The sequence below is a fragment of the Gobio gobio genome (assembly GCF_949357685.1).
Source record: "Gobio gobio genome assembly, chromosome: 13".
Taxonomy (NCBI): Eukaryota; Metazoa; Chordata; class Actinopteri; order Cypriniformes; family Gobionidae; genus Gobio; species Gobio gobio.
Window position 1 is genome coordinate 8,386,635 of NC_137106.1, and position 25,553 is coordinate 8,412,187.

Genomic DNA, 25,553 nt, shown 5'->3' on the forward strand with positions numbered 1-25,553 from the left:
AATTATCATAAATTAGGTATCATTCGAAAGCTTACGAACTCAAAATTCATCCTGTGAAAACCGTTTTGAAATTGGACATTGCGTTACCATGGAAACGGTACTTTAAATTATTCTAGCGGGCTCCAATCTTGACAAAACATATATCGTCGGAAAGGTCTGAGTCTCAGGGTTCCATATTTGGTGACCATTTTGTGATGGAAGGGATATTTGGACAGAAATTTACAGAAAAATGCATTAAAAAAACAATCAATGGAATATGTGTGACACCCGGTGGCTATTTGTGGTACAGTGCCTAAACAAAATCTCATGGGAACTTCAATTTTTGTGATATCAACTTCAAATTTGGAACACAACTTGGTTAGACATATGGCTTTGATTTTATAGTAATTTTAGATTAAAACATTTTTGTAAAATATATATTTTATATCAAATAAAAATATTTAGTACAGTATTTTTTATTTACAGTAAATTTAAATTTCCATAACTTTTTCATACTTTCATATTTTAAGACCAAACTTAGGTCTATATTCCAAAGCATTCTTGAATTACAGCCCTTTAAGTTTGGATAGTGCATTTTCATGTGTATTCTCAAAAAGGGGGGTGACAGGTAAGGGGTTAATAAAGACTGGTAATTTTAAACTTTATTCTAGTGTCCTCATGTGTCTGGTCGTCTGGGGTATCACTGGGAACCTCCCCGAGGTGAAAAATAAGGGAGGAGCGGGACTCACGCGGTCCGCTCCGACCTGTGACAATAACATGCATGGGATTGTTTTTTAATAAAGTTAATAACTCGCCATGGTGTCAACTCTCAGACAGGTTGTCACCTAAAGCTTTCAGCTGCGATGTGGATTGATGTAATTGGCACACGTGCTGCACTGCAAATTAAAACGAGAGCCAATAAAAAGCATCAGAACAGCATCACTTTACTAAACGGTCTTTAAATGGTTGTGCACATCAAAAACAGGCAAAGCAACTAATTAATATTATTCGACATATCCTAGCTTTTTACAGAAAATATTCAGATATAACATCCTTTGTAATCAATTCAATTTTTACAAGTAACTGTAATTTAATTACAATTTTTTTTCTGTAACTGATTACAGTTACATTTATTTTGTAATTAAATTGTGTAATCTAGTTACATGTAACTAGTTACTCCCCAACACTGCTCTCAGAGTATTAGTAGACTGTTAGGTTAGGGTTAGGTGTTAGGGTTTGGGTTAGTAGAATATATGGACCCACTTTATATTAGGTGGTCTTAACTACTATGTACTAACATTTTAATTAATCATTTGATACAATGCACTTATTGTGTACATACATGTTTTTACATTGTACTTACATTTTAAAAAATACCTGCGAGTAATTACATCTGTAATTAATTTCTGATTCTAATTTCTGTAGTTACATTTGTAATTACACAGTTGGCACTTCCCTTACACCTAACCCTACTCTTAAACTTACCCATACCACCACACCTGTCCCTAACTCTACCCATATCCCACCTCAATATCAGCAAAGGTGTTTTGCAATACAATTTAAACACAGCAAGGACATTGTACTTATTTTTTGATGTAAGTACATAGTACTTAAGGCCACCTAATATAAAGTGGGGCAGAATATATGTACATTTACATTTAATCATTTAGCAGACGCTTAAGCGTCTTACAAAAGAGGAGAGCAATAGAAGCAATCAAACCAACAATAGGGCAACACAATGCAAGTGCTGTGATTAGTCCCAGTTATTCCAGCACAGTACATATAGCAAGGTTTTTTTAATGTTATTTATTTTTTTATTAATGGGTCAAGTGTTGACGAAAAAGATGCATCTTCAGCAGTTTCTGGAAAATGGTTAAAGACTCAGCAGCTCGGGTTGAGTTTAGTCAGGTCACTCCAGCAGAAGGGAAAAGTCAGCATAAAGGTCTGTGAAAGTGATTTTGTGCCTTTTTGGCCGTTCACTTGCAGAACACAAGCTTCTAGAGGGTAGGTCTGAAGGAGTGAGTGAGTGAGTGAGTGAGTGAGTGAGTGAGTGAGTGAGTGAGTGAGTGAGTGAGTGAGTGAGTGAGTGAGTGAGTGAGTGAGTGAGTGAGTGAGTGAGTGAGTGAGTGAGTGAGTGAGTGAGTGAGTGAGTGAGTGAGTGAGTGAGTGAGTGAGTCAGTGAGTGAGTGAGTCAGTGAGTCAGTGAGTCAGTGAGTCAGTGAGTCAGTGAGTCAGTGAGTGAGTGAGTCAGTCAGTCAGTCAGTCAGTCAGTCAGTCAGTCAGTCAGTCAAGTCAGTCGAATACGTTGAAATGTAGTTGCAAAGTTATTTATAGTCAGTAGAATGTCTGTTGAGGAGCATCAAAATAAAGTGTTGGCAGATATTAAGCAGACACTCTACTAATACTCTAATGACTAGTAGTTGACATGTAGTTGCAAAGTTACTAGTTAGGATGGCTAAAGTGGACCATTGAAATAAAGTGTTACCTTTATTTTTAGCTTTTGTATAGCTGGGTATAAGCCACCGTAGTGCGAGTTTGAAAGGAAAGAATCATGCAAAACCTACTGTTAAATTATTGGTGATTGTTATTGTATTAAGTATTTTCTACATTTGAAAACAAGGATCCATGTAAATAATAATTACAAACTAATGTACCATCCAGTGGTAATTAAGTAGTTAAGGTTAGGCGTTCTATTCTTTCTTGATAAGTTAATGCATTCTCTAATCATTAGTTCATTCTGAAGTACACTCTTAAAAAAAAGGTTCTATATGGCACCAAAAAGGGTTCTTGGCTCGTAATCATAGGGGAACCTTTTTTAATGCCATATAGCACCAATTTTGGTGCTTCAGTGGTTCTTCAGCGGTTCTTCAGAGGTGCTATATAGCACCTTAGTCAAAGAACCGGTGAAGAACCTCTGAAGAACCGCTGAAGAACCTCTGAAGCACCAAAATTGGTGCTATATGGCATTAAAAAAGGTTCCCCTATGATTACGAGCCAGGAACCATTTTTTGGTGCCATATAGAACCTTTTTTTTTAGATTGTAAGTATTATTTCAGGTATTAATACATGATTATTCATGTACCCTTATAACTTGTTACCAAGGAAGTCTTAAAAAAGTAGTGAATTGACAATGAGTAAAAAAGTTTGACACTGGGGCAAGGCCCTTAAAGGGACAACTATGTACTCTAAAAGTTGCATTTTGGTAACTTAGGTATACTACTATGAAGACCTTTTAAAATACCCTCAGACTCCTCACAATCGTTTCCATCTTCAGCTTCAACTTCGGTAATGAGGTGTTGAATTGAAATTCTCCTGGAGCTGTTTTAGCTTTTGAGCTTTTGCTCTGGTACGTTCTGTAGCTCGGACACAGCTGTCAATGCAGCTGAGAGGAGGGGAGAGAGGGGGCTCCTCATTCTCTCTCCTGCGGTCTACATCGATCATCCTCCAAGGGGAGGCTGTGGAGCCCTCTCTGTGAACCCAATCAAAAGGGGTGTTCATCGAGAGTGTCTGCCAAAAAACACATTCATGTCTGGGTTAACCTCCAGCAAGCACAAACGGAAACTTACATTCTTCACTTAAAGTTATCTAAGCAGCACTGATTGTATTTGTATATATATTTACTGGCAGGTGTGCATAACTAATGAGAATATTATATAAAAAAAGAGCAATTACATACTTGAAATTGTCATAACTATGCTTTTTGACACAGAATGGGCCCTATTTTAACGATCTGAGCACATGGTCTAAGTGCAGGTGCACTTAGGGCATAACGTGCAATAAACCAATCAGAGTCTCATCTCCCGTTCCCTTTAAAAGCCAGTTGCGCTTACACCATGGTGGATTCGCAATTTACATGGAGGAATTTGCGAGCGAAAGACAACGCTTCTCCAGAGAGGAATCCCTTTATTTTTAATATTTAAAAATCTTTGTGTGCTGCTGCGCATCCCTGTGTGTGTAATAAGCGTATGCGCATGTGCACCCGCCTATAGGCGCATATTACTAACGCGCCATTTAAATAACACAACAATTACTGCGCTATTGACTTTAGATCAGGTTTTTGTGGGTAAATGGTGCTCTCAACAACTCAGTACAATAAAACTTTCTCAGCTATCTTGTGTGCCCAGTCCGTCTTTCTCTCTGGCAGTGCTTGCAGAGTCAGACGGTGCCTCGCTAAACCACGCCACATAATCTAACCCTCATTTCAAATGCAAAGATGTCAGCCAATCACAACAGTGGGCCTTTTCACTGAAGTCTCACCGCAGACATGCCCCTTGAAACAGAGCATTCAAGCCAGAGGGCTAATATCAGTATAGAAAAAATGCCTTTTATTTCTAAATTATGACATTTTTTTATGTAAAAACCATACTAACGATATAAGTACACCTCAGGAAACATTATAAAATAATAAAAAAATCCATGCCACGGGACCTTTACTGCATATCTATCCTTCAGCAGCAGAACATCTGCGGATCCCCGGTTGAAGACCCCTATCTTAAAGAGTAATGCTCTGTCAAGACTGCACTGCTGTATTTGTTTTGGGACCTTTTTGCTTTCAGTCTCAACTGAACTGAAGTAGAGTTATTGTATTGCCCTGTGGTGATCATTCTGCTCTTTGGCCTGGAAAGCTCCTTGGCCACTCGAGCAGTTTGTTAGAGGTCACTATCCGATTTTTAAGGCATTTGTTTGATTCTGAGCCGATGTTTCTGCATACTTCAAATTCATTCTGCCTTCAGCAACAATATCTTTAGCAAAAAACTGAGCCAGTTCCAGCTATGTTTCTATTCACAAGTAGTTCCTTTTTTCTCTGCGCTTTCCACTTTTCATTACTGAAAATGGGCCATTCTCGAATTTACTGGAAAAGAAGCCTCTTGGGAATAATGATGAGCTAAAAAATGAATAGCAAAACTGTTTTTGTGTTTTGCTGTCAGCGAAAGATATCTTCACCTAATCGCTCACAGACATTTCACCACATGAGAGGCAGGGATATTTCTTCCATATCAGTGACAGAAAAGGCATAAAGTACAGGAAATCTCACACTGCAATTGTGTCACTCATGATGGATTTATCAAATGCATAACGTAACTCCATGGGAACAGAATACACCATCTCATCAGCTTCCTGGAATAGAAAGAGGCCTGACAAAAACTGAAAAATAACAAGGAGAAACCATTTTATTATAAAGCAGCAAAAAGCCATGCAGCTGTGTGTTACACTGATTTGACCATGGCTAGGGAGTTTTCTTAGCACAGCTTGAAGAAGTGTACATTTGCATCGCGTCACTGCTGTTCACTTACTAAAGCCCTATTTGCACGGGGTTGGTATCACCTGGTATTACCTCTGGTCATTTGTAATAATAGCGGAGGTTATCTGTGATCTTAATCCTGTGCAAATTGGCCATATCTGTAATTTGTAAAGTAACAATTGCCCTACAATTGACCTACTATGCCGAACACTGAGGTCCTGTGAATAATATTAGTCCTGTGCGAATCGGCATCTCTGTGATTTGTCCAGGATTATAATTTCCTGTACATCTTTTTATCCATCTTTCGCGAATAATGGAGGCTGTGTTGGAGTGTTTTGATAGTATTTTGGGCTCTGGTTTATATCTCTACACACCATACAACTATACAATTTGCAGAAAGAGAAAGCTGAAAACAACCAGAAGAGCAAAAACAAAATGGATGATTAGATAGAGATGGATGACATGTATAGCAGCATGCAGTAAGGAAGATTCTTCTGTTCATGATATAACATACAGCTAGATCTATAACAACAAGACATTTCCAAGCAATAGCCTATCCAAAATAGTGCACAATCAAGTGTAGGGGGGTGAGGGTTGATGGGGGGTATTTCTTAATCACACAAGGTCCCCGGATAATACCAATCCCGTGCGAATACAGCTGAGGTATGAATATTTGGACGCAGCCAATTGTTTCCATTAATGCATTTCCAATGGAAACCTTTAGGCAATGCACTGACGTAGGTGCACTGGTGCGCAGTCATGATGGAACAGGAAGGGACCATCCCCAAACTGTTCCCACAAAGCTGGGAGCATGAAATTGTCCTAAATGTTTTGGTATGCTGAAGCCTTAAGAGTTCCTTTCACTGGAACTAAGGGGCCAACCCCAATCCCTGAAAAACAACCCCACCCCATAATCCCCCCTCCACCAAACTTTACACTTGGCACAATGCAGTCAGGCAAGTACCGTTCTTCTGGCAATCGGCAAACCCAGACTCGTCCATCCGATTGCCAGGCAGAGAAGTGTGATTGGTCACTCCAGAGAACACGTCTCCACTGCTCTAGAGTCCAGTGGCGGCGTGCTTTACCCCACTGCATCCCACACTTTGCATTGCACTTGGTGATGTAAGGCTTGGATGAGCTGCTCGGCCATGGAAACCCATTCCATGAAGCTCTCTACGTACTGTTCTTGAGCTAATCTGAAGGCCACACAAAGTTTGGAGGTCTTTATCCATTGACCCTCAGCATGCGCTGACCCCGCTCTGTGATTTTACGTGGCTTATCACTTCGTGGCTGAGTTGCTGTTGTTCCCAATTGCTTCCACTTTGTTATAACGCCACTAACAGTTGAGCGTGGAATATTTAGTAGTGAGGAAATGTCACGAATGGACTTATTGCACAGGTGTCAACCGATCACTGTACCACGCTTGAGTTCACTGAGCTCCTGAGAGAGACCCATTCTTTCACAAATGTTTGTAGAAGCGTCTGCATGCCTAGTGCTTGATTTATACACCTGTGGCCATGGACGTGATTGGAACACCTGAACGCAATGATTTTGAGTGGTGTCCCAGTACTTTTGGCAATATAGTGTATAAACAGCATATTTTTCGAAAGCTAACACACTGCTTCCAAAACTAATATAAGCACATTAAAATCAGAATGATTACAAACTCTGTGAATTTCTGCAGGAATTATATTGAAATATAAAATATTAGCAGAATATTTACAAAGAAATTAAATAATAATTATTGCAAACACAACTAAATGCAATTTCAGCTGAGAGCCTACCCAGGTGTCCTATTTATCTATTTATTTTCAATTGCTAACAAGCATCGGTTGTTGCAGATGGTGAAGTATGAATGACAAAAGTGTTCATGGATTTTGAAAAATGAAGTCAGTGAATGCATTTTGTGTGAAAGCAATGAAAGATGATTCACAGTTTGGCCCGCATAGTCTTCTGTTTCACTGAATGTGTGAAGAGTTTGAACATGTTCATGAACATGTGGCTTCATTATTGACTGATGCTTGTTAGCAAATTAAAAAAAACTGCAGTCTCTATTAGATAAGTAATTTTTTTAAATTTTGGTAAACCGGGATGGCTTCAGAATGATTTTGTTTGGAAACATGGATCAAGGGAGGACACAATAGTGGGGAAATAAGTGTGACGGAGAGATGGAAGACTAGAACCCTCACAGTACTGTACATCCATCCATTCCATACATTTTCCAAAGCCAAAGTCTTTCCCAGCGTCTCAGGTCAGAGGCAGGAAAACACTCTGGACAGATGGCCGGTCCATCACAGGGATGAAACACTCGTGCACATTCATATTCACACTCACATCTACGGGCAAACGTACAGTCTCCAATTCACCTGTACTGTGTGTCTTTGGACTGTGGGATAAACCCAGAGGAAACCAACATCAACACGGAGAGAACATACAAACTCCACACAGAATGGCCTCCGGACACAGCTGGGACTCCCTGTTGTTAGTGTTTTTAGGTCAGTGTGTTAATGACAGTTATTTCTGGTTCTCAAATGTGATTGGCTGAGAGCCTTTTCCAGCTGTGCGATATTCTAGAGATAACAGCACTATAACCGTTTCACCGCTTGTAGCATTTCCGCTTGCGGCAACTGTCATGGCGGACGAGAAATCCACCATAAGTTTTAAAAATACTACTGTTGTTTTGTAGTTTTTTAAGACAATATATATGACATATATAAACAGTGTGTATTTTACAATTTGTTCAGACGCTTTCGCAAATTCGAGCTCCAGGCCGCCAGGGGCCGTTCAGCACTCATGTACCTGCCGAGAACAACATCTCAGCCAGTCCTTCGGGAATTTGCAACTGGCTCTTATGTAGATTGTGGTTAAACATACCACTTCATAAGATAAATCAATTTAAGTGGTCTCTTAATTTTTTCCAGAGCTGTATATGTATATATATTAATTTGGGATATATCAAACAGGCAATCTTTGGTCTTATTAAGCTATAACATGGGAGAAAATTAAGTTTTGTAACTAGAGCGCTGCTTTTGTATAGTTGACTGACTTATTTGCTTGTGTTTTATTTTCTATTGTCTTTTATAATGGCTATTGTTATTCATTTAAATATTGCACAATATTATTTTATATAAATATGCTGTATTTGGTATTATAAGGGTCCGTTAGTGCTTGCAAAAGTCGACTTCAGTGACAGTTACATTATTAAACCATTAAATGGCGGCAAAATATCTTATTTTGTGTTCAGCAGAACAAAGAAAGGTTTGGAACAACATGAGGGTGAGTAAATGATGACAGCATTTTCATTTTTGGGTGAACTATCCCTTTAAAGACACTTTGTTGTTGTTTCTGGTTTATTTACACAGACTGTATGAAGAGTTTTGAAAATGTGGCTTCAGTATTGACCAATGCATGTTAGCAATTGAAAAAAAAAAAAAAAGATCTGCATGTTCTTGACATTATAAAAATATAGAACATATTTAAAAGCAAAGCACACAAAGTAACAGTCTAAAATCCAATGACAATCCACCAGTCCTCTTCCACTCTGTGCACCAGTCTGGGATGCTTTCAGAAATGTGTCATACAGTGAAATGTCCCAGAGCTGTTTTCAATGCAGTACTCATGGAACACCGTCAGACCAATCAGATTCGAGGGCTGGAACTGACTCTTATATATTTGGAATTGTAATATTGACAAATATAAATAAATATATATATATTATTGTTATATTCTATAAGACTTATGTAATATTATCAGTAGTAGTAGTAGTAGTAGTAGTAGTAGTATTTGATGTTTAAATAATATTTTCTGAATTATGTATTAGGAATTATGGGTCATTGGAAGAGTTAAATATGTGAATGTTAATTTATGTATACGTATACATTTTTATATTCAAAAAATAATGTATAAAAGTGGCTAACTATGTACTAATTGGCTATTGTTCTAAATGTGTGTTTTTATGTGTTGGTTGGTATTATCACACACAAAAAATGTAAGAAAAAAAAAAAGAAAATGGAAGGAAACATATAGGGAATAATTATTGGGGAAAATATTTTGTCTTTAAAGGAAATGTCCAGTTGTGTAATTGTGTTAAATGTGTTTGAAATGGAAGACATTATAAAGTATATACATATAAATAAATATATATATAAATAGCCTATATACTTTTTCACAGTCAATAATGATTGATGGCAATTCAACGTATAGGCTAACATTTATTATTAATATCTGATGTTTAAATAATATTTTATGTTTTATTATTTGATTTATTGATTATTTGATTTTTTTTAAATTACATCAGAATTATTGGTCATTATAAGAGTTAGGGTTAATTAATATATAGGCTATTTATATTTTTTTCATATGTAAAAGTGGCTAAATATGTACTCATTTGTTATTGTCCTAAATGTGAGATTGTTTATGTGTTGGTGGTATTATCACAAAAAAAAAAATGAAAGGAAAAGAAAAAGTATAGGAAAATAAGGAAAAATAACGAATTACTATTTAAAAAAAACTTTAAAGAAAATGTCCATGTGTGCAATTGTGTTTAATGTGTTATTTTTGTATATTTACATATACATACAGACTTTTTTGCTGTCAATAATAATGGATGGCAATTCAACGTATAGGGAACATACGTTCTATGTATTGTCAGTAAGTTAATTGGAACAAATCTGCTCAAACTCTCAAAGACTAATCACAGGATCTAGGTTAAGTAAGGGTGCAGATAATCCGCATACTCGCAGTTCAAGTTGATCCGACTCAATCGGACATCCTGCATCTAAGCGCAGTCAACCCAGATAGTCCATTCCCCGCAAAGACAAATTATGTAGTTTCAGTGAACGTACAGATAATGCGTAAATCCGGACGCCTTGGCATGCGCCATACGTCCGTCTGTGCATCGCCGTGATCCCGATAAGCTTCTCTGAGTTGTCTCTGCAGCGCACCATGTCCGTTCTGACTCGTTTGTGCCATCTACAGATTTGCGCGGCTCTGGAGAGCTCGTGATCGCCGTCTACACGCGTTCGGTACATGCTCCAACTGACCCGCGCTTCTTGCGACCCATTCTTTTTCAAACTAGGCTCTTTCCTCGGGGTTTATCTGGATACCGCTTTAGTTTGCGAACGGAATTTACTGGATCCACTGCAAAAACAATGAAGAAACAGACAGCAACTGAGACACGGGAATAAACCGGGTGGCGCTCGGAGAGGAATAACAATTTAACGAGAGATCTGGGGATGGTTGCCTGATCTAGTAGTGCGTGTGGCCGTTTTCAGCTCAACTTGGTGGAAACTACACATGAATGGTGGTGGACGGACTCGGATATCAGCGCGGGTCGGTGCGCACAAGAATGCGCCCTCCTTCGTTTCTCCGCTTTTCTTTTACATGAAACAAGAAAAGAAGATGTGTTGAAACGCATCCGTTTAGAATTAAGTGCAATCCACGCGAATGGATACGTCCCCAATGATTAAGGTAAGTGAGAGGCTTATTATCGAGCACCTGTCATTTGTGAAATGATTTTAAAAACACCACTAAAGGGCATCGACACCGCTTTTAGTGTTTTTATGTCGGTTAACGCGTATAGAAACTCTGTTGTAGACGTGCTCGCTTTAACTATAGCCATCCCCATCGATCCCGAAGAAGGGATTCGTGCACTTTCAGAGATTTGAGGATAATTGAGATGGGGAAAGTTGAATGTTTTATTAATATAGTCCCCTTTACGCGTCAGCTGACGATTCATGGACCCCAGTTTGCTCCCCAACATGATTCCCAGCTGAAATTACTCACAATCCCGTTACTTCTACATGATTTCATGACGACCTAGCAGCAGTAATTTTGTGATCTGATTAATTTTGGTCAATCTGTTGGCTTCTCAATAATGTCTGGTGTTATTTCCATGAAATATCGCGTCGTATACATAGTAAGCTTACGCAAGCTCTGCGTATAAAGTAGCTACATACGTGATCATTTATACTTACCTGTGTTCATGGGAGTGGTGGATGAGTTTCTAATGGCTACATCTATTGAACAATGCTCATATAACGTATAATTCACATGCACTGGGGTGGCCATCAAGTGGCATAACACCACCCGAGTTCACACTGGCACAGATAATTATAGTCTGTGCAAAACACACACCACACAAGTGCACATGGGAACGGAGAGGACCGGGCAGGAGCTGGGATTTTCAGCACCACGGACAGCGCCCGAGTCTAGTTTTACTTCCATTTGAAATTGCACAGATAGCCACCAAAAGAATGCAAAAAGATGCCACCTGAATGAGGAAATTGTTTTACGGGACCTTAATGAGACTCTCTGGCAGACGTCAATGATGATTGAAAGGGCACAAAGAGCATTCACCTTGAGGGCCAGCTCATGCAGCGTGTCAATGTCTGAGGAACAGATTCATTAGATGAACAAGCTTCAAGCACAAAGGCAATTTGATTAGAGCTCACGTGCACTGCAGCTCTAATAAGTCCCCTCCCTTTTGTGTACCTTTTCCCAGCCTTTCCAAATGTGACTGAGGACAAAGGCTGCAATTGTCAGTGTTAGCAAATCAAGCCGTTGGAGTCCTCAATTAGTGTGTTGTACCGATAATTCGTTAATACATGTTTGAAATTGTTAATCGACCCCTACTATAAATACAGTGATGCACAAAAGACATTATACCATCAAATGGAAACCATAGGGTCAGGAAAGTGATGATAGTTCAAACCAATGGTCAACTTTTAAAGCCACTCCACCTCTCAAACAATTACTTCCAATTGGCCTCTGATTAACCTTACTTCCACCTTCTTAGCTTAGACTTAGCCACTTAAAAGGCTCTTGCACCATTCCAGATGGTTCGCCATCTTTTCACGGGCTGCCCGAGCATAGCAGGGCTTGTGTACTTGTTGTCCCCCCTCCCTCGGCTGGTGTCAGAGCATAAGACTGTCGACACAAATTTCCCATGATGCCACCATCATTTGTATGCCAGTGTGCTCTGAACTGCTCAGCCTCATTTGTCTTCTCTACATGCATGTATAGCAGTTGTTTTATAGAGAGGGATGCAAATGGCGTATCGAACGGTGGTTTCCGTTTCAGCAGTTAAACAAATATGTGTATGAGGTCACTGTCTGATTGAAAATTTCACTTCATCTGCTCCTCTGTGTGTACTGCTCATCTTAAGGAGCTGACATTAACTAAACTAAGACGGTGTAATCTCTGTCTGTCGGGCAATTATAATTTGAATTCTCATAAGACCGAGATTATGCAAGCTCTGAAAGGGCCCTCCAGACTAAGATTCAACTAAAGTCTACTAAAAAAAATGCTGCGGAGACCTCTGGGTTCTTAACTGACGTCCACTCAATCAGAGGAACGACAGGCTGGAAGTGTTGCCAGCCTAATCTCTGTGACTGGCAGTAAAATACTTACACTACCTTAGCCCACAGGGGATTAGGGAAATTTCCCTAATGAACTTACAGTTAAAGCCTCTCACCCACTGGACCTAATTTGCAGAGCCCTCGTTGAAGCACCCTGGACTCTGCATATAAATGCATCGGTCTGGAGTGAACGTTACGCGAATGATCGAAGATATCTTTGCGGGACCTTATTTGTTAATTGTTTGTTGTTGTTGGGTTGGCAAGCGTCTATGTGTAGTTTATCTGAAGTCTTGAGCTCATAAGCCTGTGTGCACATTGTGTATGATGAGGGGTAATGGTCTAGAGCCTCGAGAAAAGGCAACCCTTAGCGTCTTACCAATAGTCTTGGTGTTTAAGTTAATTGGAAGTAATGGTCAAATCAGGGTGTTCAAAAACAGTTGCGGAAAATTAAACATTTAAAGGCCACAACCAACAGAATGTATATTTATTTGCATATATGTACTGGTTTGAAAACATACAAATTGCTCTTATACTAAAACAGGAATAGTGTGAAATATTATTACAATTTAAAATAATGGTGTTCTATTTTAATTTACTTTAAAATGTAATTTATTTCTGTAATCAAGCTGTATTTTCAGCATCATTACTCCAGTCTTCAGTCACATGATCCTTCAGAAATCACTCTAATATGTGTATTTGAGACTTTTTTTCAGGATTCACTGATGAATAAAAAGTAAAAAGTGCAGCCTCTCGAAATAGAAATCTTTTCTATCAATAAAACTTTACGATCACTTTTTATCAATTTAAAGGTGCAGTGGGTAGTATTTATGAGGATCTATTGACAAAAATACAATATAATATACATAACTATGTTTTCAGTGGTGTATAAAGACCTTACATAATGAACCGTTATGATTTTATTATCTTAGAATGAGCCATTTCTATCTTCATACTCTGCGGGTCCCTTTACAGTGAAGTCGCCATTTTGTGCCACCATATTTCTACGGTAGCCCTAAACGGACAAACTTCTTTACAGAACACTAGCTACCCTCTGCTGTCTCCAACAACGACATATTTGTCCTGTGTCGGCTCCTGTAGCTTCTCTATGTGCTTCGAAAGGGAGGGGTGAGCATTGGACGCATGAGCGTCACTAGGCCCATTTTAGGAGGGCCATATAAAACTGGCAGGAGGCTTCGGCTTCGTCCCGTCTTTTAATCGGCGTGTTCTTCAATCCGCAGCAGCGTCGAACAGAGCGCACGTCAAAAGCAGAGGTGTGTGTGTTCATCTGAGCCTCATCAACGCTCGTCAATGTCAAAATATTCGAGAAAACCAATCAAATCAGAGTAGGCAGGCTCACACAGAAGCTGCTGAGGCTGAGCGTGAATTTTAGAAGCGCGACTCGACATCAAGTGCGAGATATGTATCTAAACTAAACATTTCATATTTGACAGCTGCTTCTTTAAGTCAGAAATGTTAAACAAATGACAACAATATTCATGCAAATTAATAAACTTTTGTCTAATTTCGCCATTTTTATTTGAAATAGGCCTATGTAATGTCATTTATAATATAATTAACAAACAAGAAAAAATAACAAAGCCGTTTTCTTCAGATTAGGCATACGATTAGTAATGAATGTGTGCATATTGAAAATTAATAATTTCATTTGTAGCTCTCAGTAAATAAAAAAGCTAATCTTTTTTCAGCCTGTACTGGGCATAAGATTAGTAATGAATGTGTGCATATTGTGAATTAATTTCATACATTTAGTTACCTAGCTTTCCTGTTAGCCTTCAGTAAATTAACATTTCTACAAAAATGATTCATAAAACATATAAATATCAGTTAAACGTATGTTTACTTTCTTCACTGACAAAAATTGAAAAACTTTATCAGTCATATCTGCCCATGACATGGTTTTCAAGCTATTGTTATCTAATATTTTGGCGTTCAGAACATCTTAAAATGCACATATGTAGATCATAGAAATCAAAATGTTCTCTAGGGGCCATGCCCCCCAAACCCCCCTAACCTCACATTTGTGATCTCGGTGATTATAAACCTGCCTACATTGTACGATTAAGGGATGTACATTTTGGTCATGCAGAATAAGGCATTAATATTTGCTTTATAAGTAGGCCTATAAGTAATAATAAACAGCCATTATCCTAATATGCATAGTAATAATCTACTAGTCAATAGTGAGAATTGGACCCTAAACTAAAGTGTTACTCACTGGGGGCTGAGCCCCCCTAAAATGAAAATCCTAGAATCGCCCCCTGGTTGGACGGTTGTAATTTGCAACCTCACCACTAGGTGACGCTAAAATGTACACAGTGCACCTTTAACGCATCCCAACCTGATCTCATGAAAATGTGTATCTATATATAGCACGGTTTATACGCCAAAATGAGTTTTTACGTGCATATGTTATGCAGTTTTCATGTGTATATGATACGCACTTTACAACGTGTTATATACACGTAACCCACACTACTAAACCTACCCAATGGGGTGACAATGCGTGTCATATGCACGTAAAAAACTAATTTGTATGTTGCACATCCTTACTGAATAAAAGTTTTAATTTCTTTCAAAAAAGAAATTAAAAACATGACTGACCCAAAACTTTTGAATGTTAGTCTATATTGCTACAGAATGTTTAAAATAAATGCTGTTATGTTTAACTTTAAAGTATTATAGTTTCAAACCATCAAAAATATTAAGCAGGACAACTGTTTTCAGCATTGCTAATACATCAGCATATTAGAATGATATCTGAAAGATCATGTGACACTGAAGACTGAAGTTATGATAATAAAAATTCAGCTTTGTATCACAGAAATACATTATATTTTACAGTATATTATAAGAGTAAACCAGTTTTTAAAAATTTAAATAAATGCAGGCTTGATGAGCATAAAAGAGTTTTCAAACTTTTGGCCAGTACTATAAATATATACATGTGCTATGTTTTGTTTTCTCAAATGGTAACACACAGCAATTAAAACAGATTTTTAATTTTGCAAAGCACTAATGTCCAAATAAACGTTGTTTATTCTTACTTAAAATTATAATTCTTAAGAATTTCTAACTTTTCCATTACCTCAATTCAATTCTGAATGGAGAACAATCCTGTTGTTTAGGGTGCATTCCCAAACTGCTTTGTCACCTTCTGTAGGTATCTGTCATCATCTAGCATGTTCTTATTATAAAACTAATGTGTCATGTCCAGTAATTCTGCCTTGGGTGGCAAGAGATCATGACCATCAGAGCTGATAATATTTCCTGTGTTCTACAGCATACAAGGTCAGATCGTGAGGGAGATGCAATCATTTTTATAGCCATTGTGACAGAAGAAAAGACGGTGTGTGTAAATGTGTAGCAGTGTTTTCGTGCAAGTCTTGGTATATTTATGTGTGCATGGCTATAGTGGGGGGGGGGGGGGTAATGTAGAAATAAACAACACCATATTCAGAAGGACATATGCATGTTTTGCAAGAGTGTGTATAGTTGTTTTCTTGAAGATCAGCTGTAAACAACCTAATGGACTCATTGATTGGTGTTTGAAATGCTTCCAGGCATTCCTTAATTACACAGAACAAAAACATCCGCTTACACTACTCTCATTGCATAATAAATGCAAGCAGACCTCTAGCCTATTATTCTTATGCCCAACATAACTTATTTTAAAGTTGCAGTTCGTAACTTTTTTGGGTTAAAATGATCTAAAAACAATTTTTGAGCAAGTACATAACCAGCCAGTGTTCAAAATGATCTCCTTACCTTAGCCCGTTTCACAACGCTAAGCTTAATAAGGTTAGCCTGGTCCTACCAGACTCTCGTCCATTTCATTTGTACAGAGAGTCTGGCCACTCTCCATTGACAAGCGTTAACTTCCTTGAAGACGGGTACTCTGCTGAAGTTTAAAACTATTGGATCTGCCCAGAGCCACTCTGGATCTGCCATAACCAGTTGCTAACGTTTGGTCGTGACGCATATCATCTCAAACTAGCGCACGAAATCAACGTTATCGTTTTCAGCCACTCCCTCTGTTCGCTGATTGGACCGGTTAAAATTTGACCGGAGAAAACCAGAAAATATACCGCAATCCCAGACGGAGTACTGAAGGAAAATGAAAATTGAGCCGAAGTAGGTAGGAGGGCAGAGCCAGGCTAGGTACTGGTAGCTTTCCGTGGGAAATACGAGCTTTGTGTTGTTACGTCACGTCTGTATACATACGAGTCCAGGCTATTGCGTGTGTGGATGCTGCAGGTGGCGGATCATTTGTGGCCTCTTCTAACAGCTGCTGGAATGTAATCACACTTGTCATTTTGTTGGCGGCTTGTAATCCAGAAAGTTCAAAACGACAATCATTATTGACAACTGGTGCGTTGATAGACAACCCACACATATACCTCCAAACATTATTTTCATCCGCGCGGCTGATGCACAACTCACATAAAGATGATAATTCAGCAAAAAACTGCAATTTCAGGGTTCAAACAGAGATGGCGACAAAGAGGTAAAACTTACGGACTGCAGCTTTAAATAATGTTTGCATCAGCCTATTTTTATATGTATTTTAGGATATTGCATAACACAATGCTGGATGGATAAAAACATATGCACTCAATTGAGGCGGATACAATTTTTATCCGATAAGAAGACATGCACACACGTTGGAAACACATTTTCTGAATAAATCCCTCTGTGCGCAAAACAAAAACCTCACGTGACGTTGCCTCAACAGAGGATAACTGGGCTAACCAGCGGACCAATGGCATCACAGCATCTCAAATGTTGGTTTGATCATTCTGAAATGCCTGAGCCAAAGTCTGTCATCAGAATGATTTGGTTTAATTCCCTCCCAGAAGAGTCTCACATGATCGCGTTCACAAACACCAGCATCAAGAGAACATGACAGCGTTTATTGTGTTTTCGTCTGCGCGTCATTTAGGCCACAGTTTGTTCCTCGATTGCAGCAACCTCCATTTTTATTACAGATATTTTGCACCAATTTCCCAGGAAGTGACGATTCTGTTCTCTTGAACACATGGGATGGAAATGCTGCTTTATTCGCAAATGTTTTATACAATTTTCCAATTTTGTACATAAGTTAAATTCGTAACTTTGGATGGAAACACAGCTAATGAGAATTCTACACTCTAAAAAAAATTGTGCTATATGGCACTAAAATTGGTTCTTCGTCGTAATCATAGAGGAACCACTTTTGGTGCTATATAGCACCACATCTTAATATGTTCTGTATATGGTAGCGGTGCTATATAGCACCTTAGCCGAAGGTTCCCCTATGATTATGAGCCAAGAACCAATTTTAGTGCTATATAGAACCTTTTTTTTTTTAGAGTGTAATATCTTGTGGTCTGATATGAGCATGTAAATGGCATATGCAACCTTTGATCTAGATCCTGATGCTATATTGAATCCAGTGTGTGGCCATATACTGTCTTTTTCCTGTCCATTAAAAAGATTGCGATCACTTTCCTTTTGGGAAAATGAACTGATCTTGGGTCAGATGTGGTGATAAAAGCCATGATGAAGAAACGGCTTTTAAGAGCTGATTTCTGACAAAGGCAGAGAGTAACTGGAGCAATGGCACCTCAGGGACAGTGAATGGAAAGGAGCCAGGCCGTGCCCTGCAGCCACACTCTGAATTAGAGACCCCTCCAGGGACTCGGGGGAGCAGTTCTCATCTCACCGTGAAATATAAGAACATCATTACTCCCACCCACGATCAGAGGCTCCTAAAGAGATGAGGCCTTTGAGCTCACGTTCAGGAATGGCATGGAGTCAGGTTTATAACTTCATTTCTGTATTCCCCAACCGTGTAAATGGGCCCTCAGGCACATGCTATTTGCATAACTAATGCTAAGATTGTACTGTATTGCATTGTTTAGTGCAAATATTATTAATAGTTTCTCAGTGTTTAAATTGGTACTGGGGAAATAGTGTAGCAAACAATATGCAATGCATGCACAAGACATTTTCATAAAAAAATGGCATAGTCTGAGAGGCTGTCAGAGCTGTTGCTATTGTATACTGAGTGTTTTTAAAGCATTGTGATGTGGTGGCTAGGGTGTTCTGTGTGGTTGCTAAAGTTGCTAATTAATTATAGCATAAAACACCTTGAAAAACTGTATGACAACTGTACAACAGTGTGTGGCCAAGAGTCTCACATGATCGCGTTCACAAGCACCAGCATCCGAATGCGAGAGAACATGATAGCGTTTATTGTGCTTCGTCTTAAGATGACACTCGAAGTAACTAAAAACAGGAAACGTTTTATGCGTTTTAGCTGTTCATTTAAGTCAAGTCAAGTCAACTTTATTTATATAGCGCTTTTAACAATGCAGATTGTTTCAAAGGAGCTTTACAGTGTTAAACAGGAAAATAATGCACCATAATTTTATTCAGCCGTCTAGCAATTCTGGAGAAAACGGTTATGTCATCAGTTCATTTCAATTATCATACAGTGACAGTGTGGGCTTTAGACCAGTAATTAGATCAGTAATTTAGTTTATATGGTTAATTTAGTTTAATAATTAGATTTATTTCGATATTTAGTTGAAAAATTTAGTGTCCCCAACTGAGCACGCCAAGCCAGAGGCAACAGTGGCAAGGAAACCAAAACCCCATTAGGTGACCTAATGGAGAAAAATAAACCTTGGGAGAAACCAGGCTCAGTCGGGGTGCCAGTTCTCCTCTGGCCAATTAACAAACAGCATATGACTATTATTCTGGAAACTTTACAGGTCAGAGGTCATAATAGATCGGAATATTCGAAGGATCGGAGGCAACACGCCGGAAACGGGTTTATTGAGGCTGATCGGTTGATTAAATAATTTTTAAAGTGCAATATTCGAAAGATCGGAGGCAACACGCTGGAGACATGTTTATTGAGGATGACATATTGATTTAAGTATTATTAAATTGTAATATTCGAACAATCGGTGTCATCACGCCGGAGACGGGTTTATTGAGGATGCCGTGTCGATGAGGCAGTTTCAGGGGGAGTCTAATTGACACGGTCTCTGCAGACACTTCAGGGTCATGCGTTGGTCATGTCTGGGCACAGGTCCACCATCTGATCTTGATACGGCCCGGATCCGGCTGACTGCAGTAAACCTCGGGATAAAACAGTGAAACTAACATTAGCGTAGATGCCATTCTTCTGATGATGTCACGAGTACATCAGGTGTTATGGGAAGTGTTCCCGGTTCCGGCTGACCTAGTTAATGCAGCCTAACAATCATTTCATTGAAAAAGTTACACAACAATACACAACAATACGTACATTTGTGAACACGGTGACATCATGCGCATGTGTATTATGTGTTCAGTCAGTGTGCAGTTCAGGCACGTAGTGTTTCTTTATTAAGTGATATCGCCATCTACTGGCCTGGCAGCAGAAACATTTGATTCTTCCTGAGGAGCCGATGCACGACCCACGGAAATATGATATTTCAGCAAATAACTGCAATTTCAGGGTTTAAACAGAGATGGCGACAAAGAGGTAAAACTTACGGACTGCAGCTTTAAATAATTCACAATTGTCTTGCTAAAATTTTTAAGTGTGGAGACTGACAATATCTATGTTTGCATCCGCCTATTTTTATATTAAATTTTGGGATAACTCATAAAAAAAACATTGTATAGAGACAGAGCGTATTTAGGCCACGGCCACACCGGTGGGGGGTGGGGGGGGGGACAATCCAACGCTCTCTATTGACTTTGTATTGCGTGAGGCTGCCTTCTTGTCATTTCGGACTTATAACAAAAAACAGAACAATGTCTAAAAGCTGCTATGTGACAAGGTGTACAGCAAACAAGCTAAAAAAAACAGAAATACATTTTTATAAGCTGTCAACCCAAAAAACAAGCATTTAAGGAGACAAAAGTGGATATAGGCAATAAGACGTGAAGCTTCAGCAGAAGAATGGGTACATTTTGGGATCCTGACACTCAGTATGCCTCAGTGTGCCTATGTGTGCAGTAAACTTTTTGTCACTGTTAAGTCAAATATCCAAATGTCAGTTTTATATATTATATTTCCTGTCACTGATTACGTTCCCCTCCAGTGGGCGTAGTTCTCAGTGCTTTGTCTCAATTGCCTGTATCCACTTTTTTGTCCTTAAACGCTCGTTTTTTGGGTCAACAGCTTATAAAAAGTTCTGGGTTTTTCGTTCTGGGTTTTTTAGCTTGTTTGCTGTACACCTTGTCACATATCAGCTTTTATACATTGTTCTGTTTTTTGTTATATGTCAAAAATGACAAGGAGGCCGCTTCAATACAAAGTCAATGAAGACGGTGTGATCCTCCCAGTGGGCGTTGTCTTCAGATTATGACGCGTGTCACTCTGTCTCTATGGAAACACAAAGATGTGTGTAAATTCTAAAAATGTGTATAAAAACATATGCACTCAATTGAGGTGGATACATCTTTTATCCGATAAGAAGACATGAAAAAACTAGGGGCTGGGTAAAAAAAATACTGATTTCTCGATTTTAATCGATTCTCACTTTTACGAAACAATATCGATTCTTAAATCCCAAGAAGCGATTAGGCATCCTGTTTTCAGTTAATGAATTAAATAAACATTGTAGCGCACCTCCCATCCAATAAATCGCAATAATCTTTGTGCTTTATTACTATTGATATGAAACAAAATCTCAGTTTTCAAATTACGTCTATTTTTTGACTATTCGAAATTCAAAAGCATAAATACCGCTTTGGCGCTGTGGCGCGAGATCGCTCAAAGCTAATGTAGTATCAACTGACTCCCATAGTTTACAACATAGTTCAGAGATTTGTTTTCCTTGAGAAAATTGGCCATGTATTGTACCTGATATATATCTAAAGTAATCGCTATTGAACTGAATGGAATCGTATCGAAAATCGAATTGAATTGAAAGCTTGTGAATCGAAATCGAATCGAATTGTGAAATTTGTATCAATAGCCAGCCCTGGAAAAAAGCTCATGCACGTGACGTTGCCGCAACAGTGGATGTGATTGGATAACTGGGCTAACCAGTGGACCAATGGCATCACAGCATCTCAAATGTTGGTTTGATCATTCTGAAATGCCTGAGCCAAAGTCTGTCATCAGAATGATTTGGTTTAATTCCCTCCCAGAAGAGTCTCACATGACAGCGTTTATTGTGTTTCGTCTGCGCGCTCTGCATCATTATGATGGAGGAAAAAAGAGCCACAGTTTATTCCTCGATTGCAACAACTTCCATTTTTATTAGATATCTGGCACCAATTTCCCAGGAAGTGACGATTCTGTTCTCTTGAACACTCTTGAACATTAGTTCTGACAACGTATATGAAAAACGCAAAGGTTTTTTCAGATTTTAGTCATTTATTTAGTTTTCAAATTCTAAAACAAAGTCTAGATTATGTTTCAAAAACAATGAACTCTTTCCCCACCAGCCTTTTTATTAATCATTTTCACAAAATGGCATGGCCCCCAGAATATTTTGTTGTATGAATATCTGAACATGAAATATATTTAAAAAAGACTTCCTCTGCTTTTAAACAAACAAGCAAACAAAAATATTCTAGCTTCATGCCTTCTTTTTTTAATCAACAATTTGAATGTGGTTTCATAAAAAGGCAACATTTTGAGCAAAGGTTCAGAAAGATGATCAAAAAACAGATGGAGTATATAGAGCATCAATACCACAAAGCTTCACAGTCCTATAGCTCGTCCTGGGTCGACATTTCATTCAGTAACATTATCAGTTTTGATTTATATGAGGTTTAATGTTGATGATCGCGTTAATTTACATATGCATCTGCTAACATGTGAAATCGCTTGTTTCTGCTTCTTCTTCGCAAGTGTTTTGATCAGGAGATTCCGTACTCTTTCAGAAGATGTGTCATAGCGCCCTCTACCGTATAACAGTATAAAAAAAACCCGGAAAGCCGGAAAATCAATGGCAATGGCAGGGAAACAGTTCAAATTAACAAATCATCTGATAATAAAATATCCTTCTTGCTAAAATAAACTGGCTGGCCAAGGTAATATGTGTGTTCTGGAGGAAAAATCAAAAAGACATGCTATTACATACCTGCATACAATCTGTATGGCTGCCACCCTCTGCGTGTGGTTATAGGAAGCCCCATTTCTTGTTATATTCCCTGAGGGATCCTTGTGTACTCATGCTTAAGTTCATAATGTCCAGAGAAAGCAATGTACTGCAATCCCACCAGGGGTTTACAGCACATAAACGATCGCACTAAAAACAAAAACAGAATGTTTGGACAGGAGGCCAGAGTTTCATATGCGGTTTTATTATCAAGCCTTGGGCGGTTGGATCCAGTTACATTTAGCATCCGTATTTAGATCCGTATCAGAGCAGAACTATGCGTAGTAAAGACATCAGATGTTTTTTGGTCACTGCTTTTCTCCGGCCTCACGTTCTGAAGGATTATAGGAGGGGGAGCTGTAGCCCCTTAGGAAATTGTTAAAACAGTTTCGCTCTACGGACCGAAAATGGAGAGCTACTTGTAGAGTGGCGGGGCGATAACATTCAGGCTCAGCTGGGGACGTTGGCTCTGTGAGGCTGTAATTTAGAAAGGATCCAAGGCTTATCAGTCGGCATCCTGGTGTTGGGCGAGAAAAAAGAAAAAGAAAAAAAAAAAAACTCCAGGGATGAGTCACTCAGAGAGAGAAACATAGCTAACCACACACACACACATGCATAAGCTCCATTCCAAAACCTAGTGAGCTGCATTGCTGTCATAAGGCAGCATCGTAACTGGAATGGAAACTAATTTAGCGACTGAATTGCAACACTCAGTATAGGCTATAACTCAGAAGAGGTGTGTGGGAAACTGAACTTTTGATTCAGTTTAACGTTAACATGTTGAATTCTGACTTTTTATATCACGCAATTCGGAGAAAAAAAGTCACAATTATCTTTTAAAATGTTCTATTATGTGGTGGAAATAAGCTTCTATAGACTTCGAGAATTTTAAACGACAGCTGACATAAACGGCTGTGCAAAGCATGCTTATAATAAACAGAACGGTTTGTGCGTTAATGTTGACGGTAATAGTTATTGTTGCAATTATCGTCCTCGGTGTGAATGGGCTTTCTGAATAAAAATACACAGCACACACAACAATTGTAAAAAAATAAAATAAAATAAAAATAAAACTACTTTTTAATTAGAACTATTTTTATCTTCACTAAAAGTTTTAACAAGGGGGTGGCATGAAGACTTCGAGGTGTTCTTGTGGATTTATGGCCTCTTTGTGTCCATGAATACGCAAGACAGTTGTACTTCCTCAGAGAAACCACAATGTAATCTTATTGTTTAAAAAGTAATTAAATAACAAAATATTGATATCCAGGGCACCAAGATAATATCTATTAAACTAATAAATATTCTAAATGTCTCTGAGCTTGTAGTACTATAGGTTTAGCATTAGTACATAGAGAAAACAAGTTGTTTTATTCATATTTACATACTTGGATAGTATATAAATCACAGGTTTTAGTGTATGTGAAAAACATTTGAACTTTTACTTTCACTTAATAATGATAATTTTATTAATAGAAATGATGTCAAATTTAAGGGAAATAATGAATTCAGATTAGATTCATAACTAATGCTGCTATTATAATTTCAGTGATCTGGTTTTTCGTTGGATGGTAAAATGGTCCATACTGAAACTGGCAGAGAATCTGTTCACAAGGAAACGCTTACGGGACTCAACAAAGGTCAAAATAAATGAGGAGAAGCGTTATGTAAAATAATAATTCACTGCAATCACAGACATCCTATTCACACAGGATTAAACTTTTTCAGAGTACCTTTGAGTTAGCCGAAAAAATGTTGTTTTTCTGGGAAAGAAAATGTTTTGGATTCAGGCTACACTGGTTGCACTGTGTTTTGACTCCCCAAAAATAACCAATTTCATAAGAGTCTTTTGTACGTGAAGTGGACTATGCACTGTGTGTGTGGCCCATGAGGACAACCTTTAAAAAGAAAGGTTTTATTATCATTCATTTGTGGTATGCAGGCTTAAATCGTCACATTGAAGTACTGCTGCTGAAAAGTGACCTGAAAAACTGCTAGTATTTATATTTTATATACTGGGATTCTAAATGCTGAGGTGGCCAATGCTTTTTCTTAGGTTGGCAGGTGTCCCGGTAGAGCCACCAAGATTTCCCGATGGTTTCATAAATGTTTATGAAACCATAAACATTTATCTAACTTTGTCAGGATTGTCGCAATGCATTCTGGGATTGCCTTGTCCATGAAAAACAGAGAAAAAAGGCTGTTTTCTTCCCTTTTGCCAAATAGTTTGGAAAACTACAACACCCATAATGCATTTGGCATGTTGCTATCCAAGGCCACCAGTCTGCACCTATTGGATAGGTTTTATCAGAGTCAAATACTGCCTTGCTTTAGTAGGAAAGACCTCTTAGCAAACTTTTAGTCATAATGGTGTCGACTTGTATTGTTCACAAGAATTCAAAAAGTAAATGTTTAGTGAGAGTGAGTTACTTTCGGTTTCCAGTGAAGGATCCTGGATGGATGGCTAAAGGCTGCAAAGAATCATAAATACAGAGAGAATGACTGAAAAGCTGATAAACCTCTGTTTGTAGTCGACATTTCAAACTGGATGACCACAAACACAGTGTTTTAAGCCAAATGGAGTGGAAAAACTGAAAGAAACTGCCCGTCCGTCAGCAAAACGTTATTGCGTACAGGTAAGAAAGCTGTCGCCATAGTGTTAAATTTTTACCACAATGCTGTTTAAAGAATAGACATGGTACGATACAATTTTCAGTGATTAAAAGCCTTACAAAAACTGTTAATATGACTATCTGACTATCCATGAGCAGGACACAAAGTATAATCTGTAGTGTTAACGAAAGCTTTCAAAAGTCCACCGTATGACAGATTTTGCTTGACGAATAAACCGTGAATTTG

At 38.4% G+C, this 25,553-nt stretch overlaps 1 protein-coding gene across 1 annotated transcript in view; it reads left to right on the plus strand.

Annotated features, from left to right (window-relative positions):
* Positions 1-9,959: 9,959 nt before the first annotated feature.
* LOC307135803 (leucine-rich repeat and fibronectin type-III domain-containing protein 2) overlaps positions 9,960-25,553 on the plus strand; it is a 218,744-nt gene continuing 203,150 nt past the window's right edge. Inside the window, exon 1 of the mRNA XM_079832482.1 lies at positions 9,960-10,690. The gene's annotated coding sequence lies outside the window, so the exon portion shown is untranslated. The remainder of the gene's footprint in view (positions 10,691-25,553) is intronic.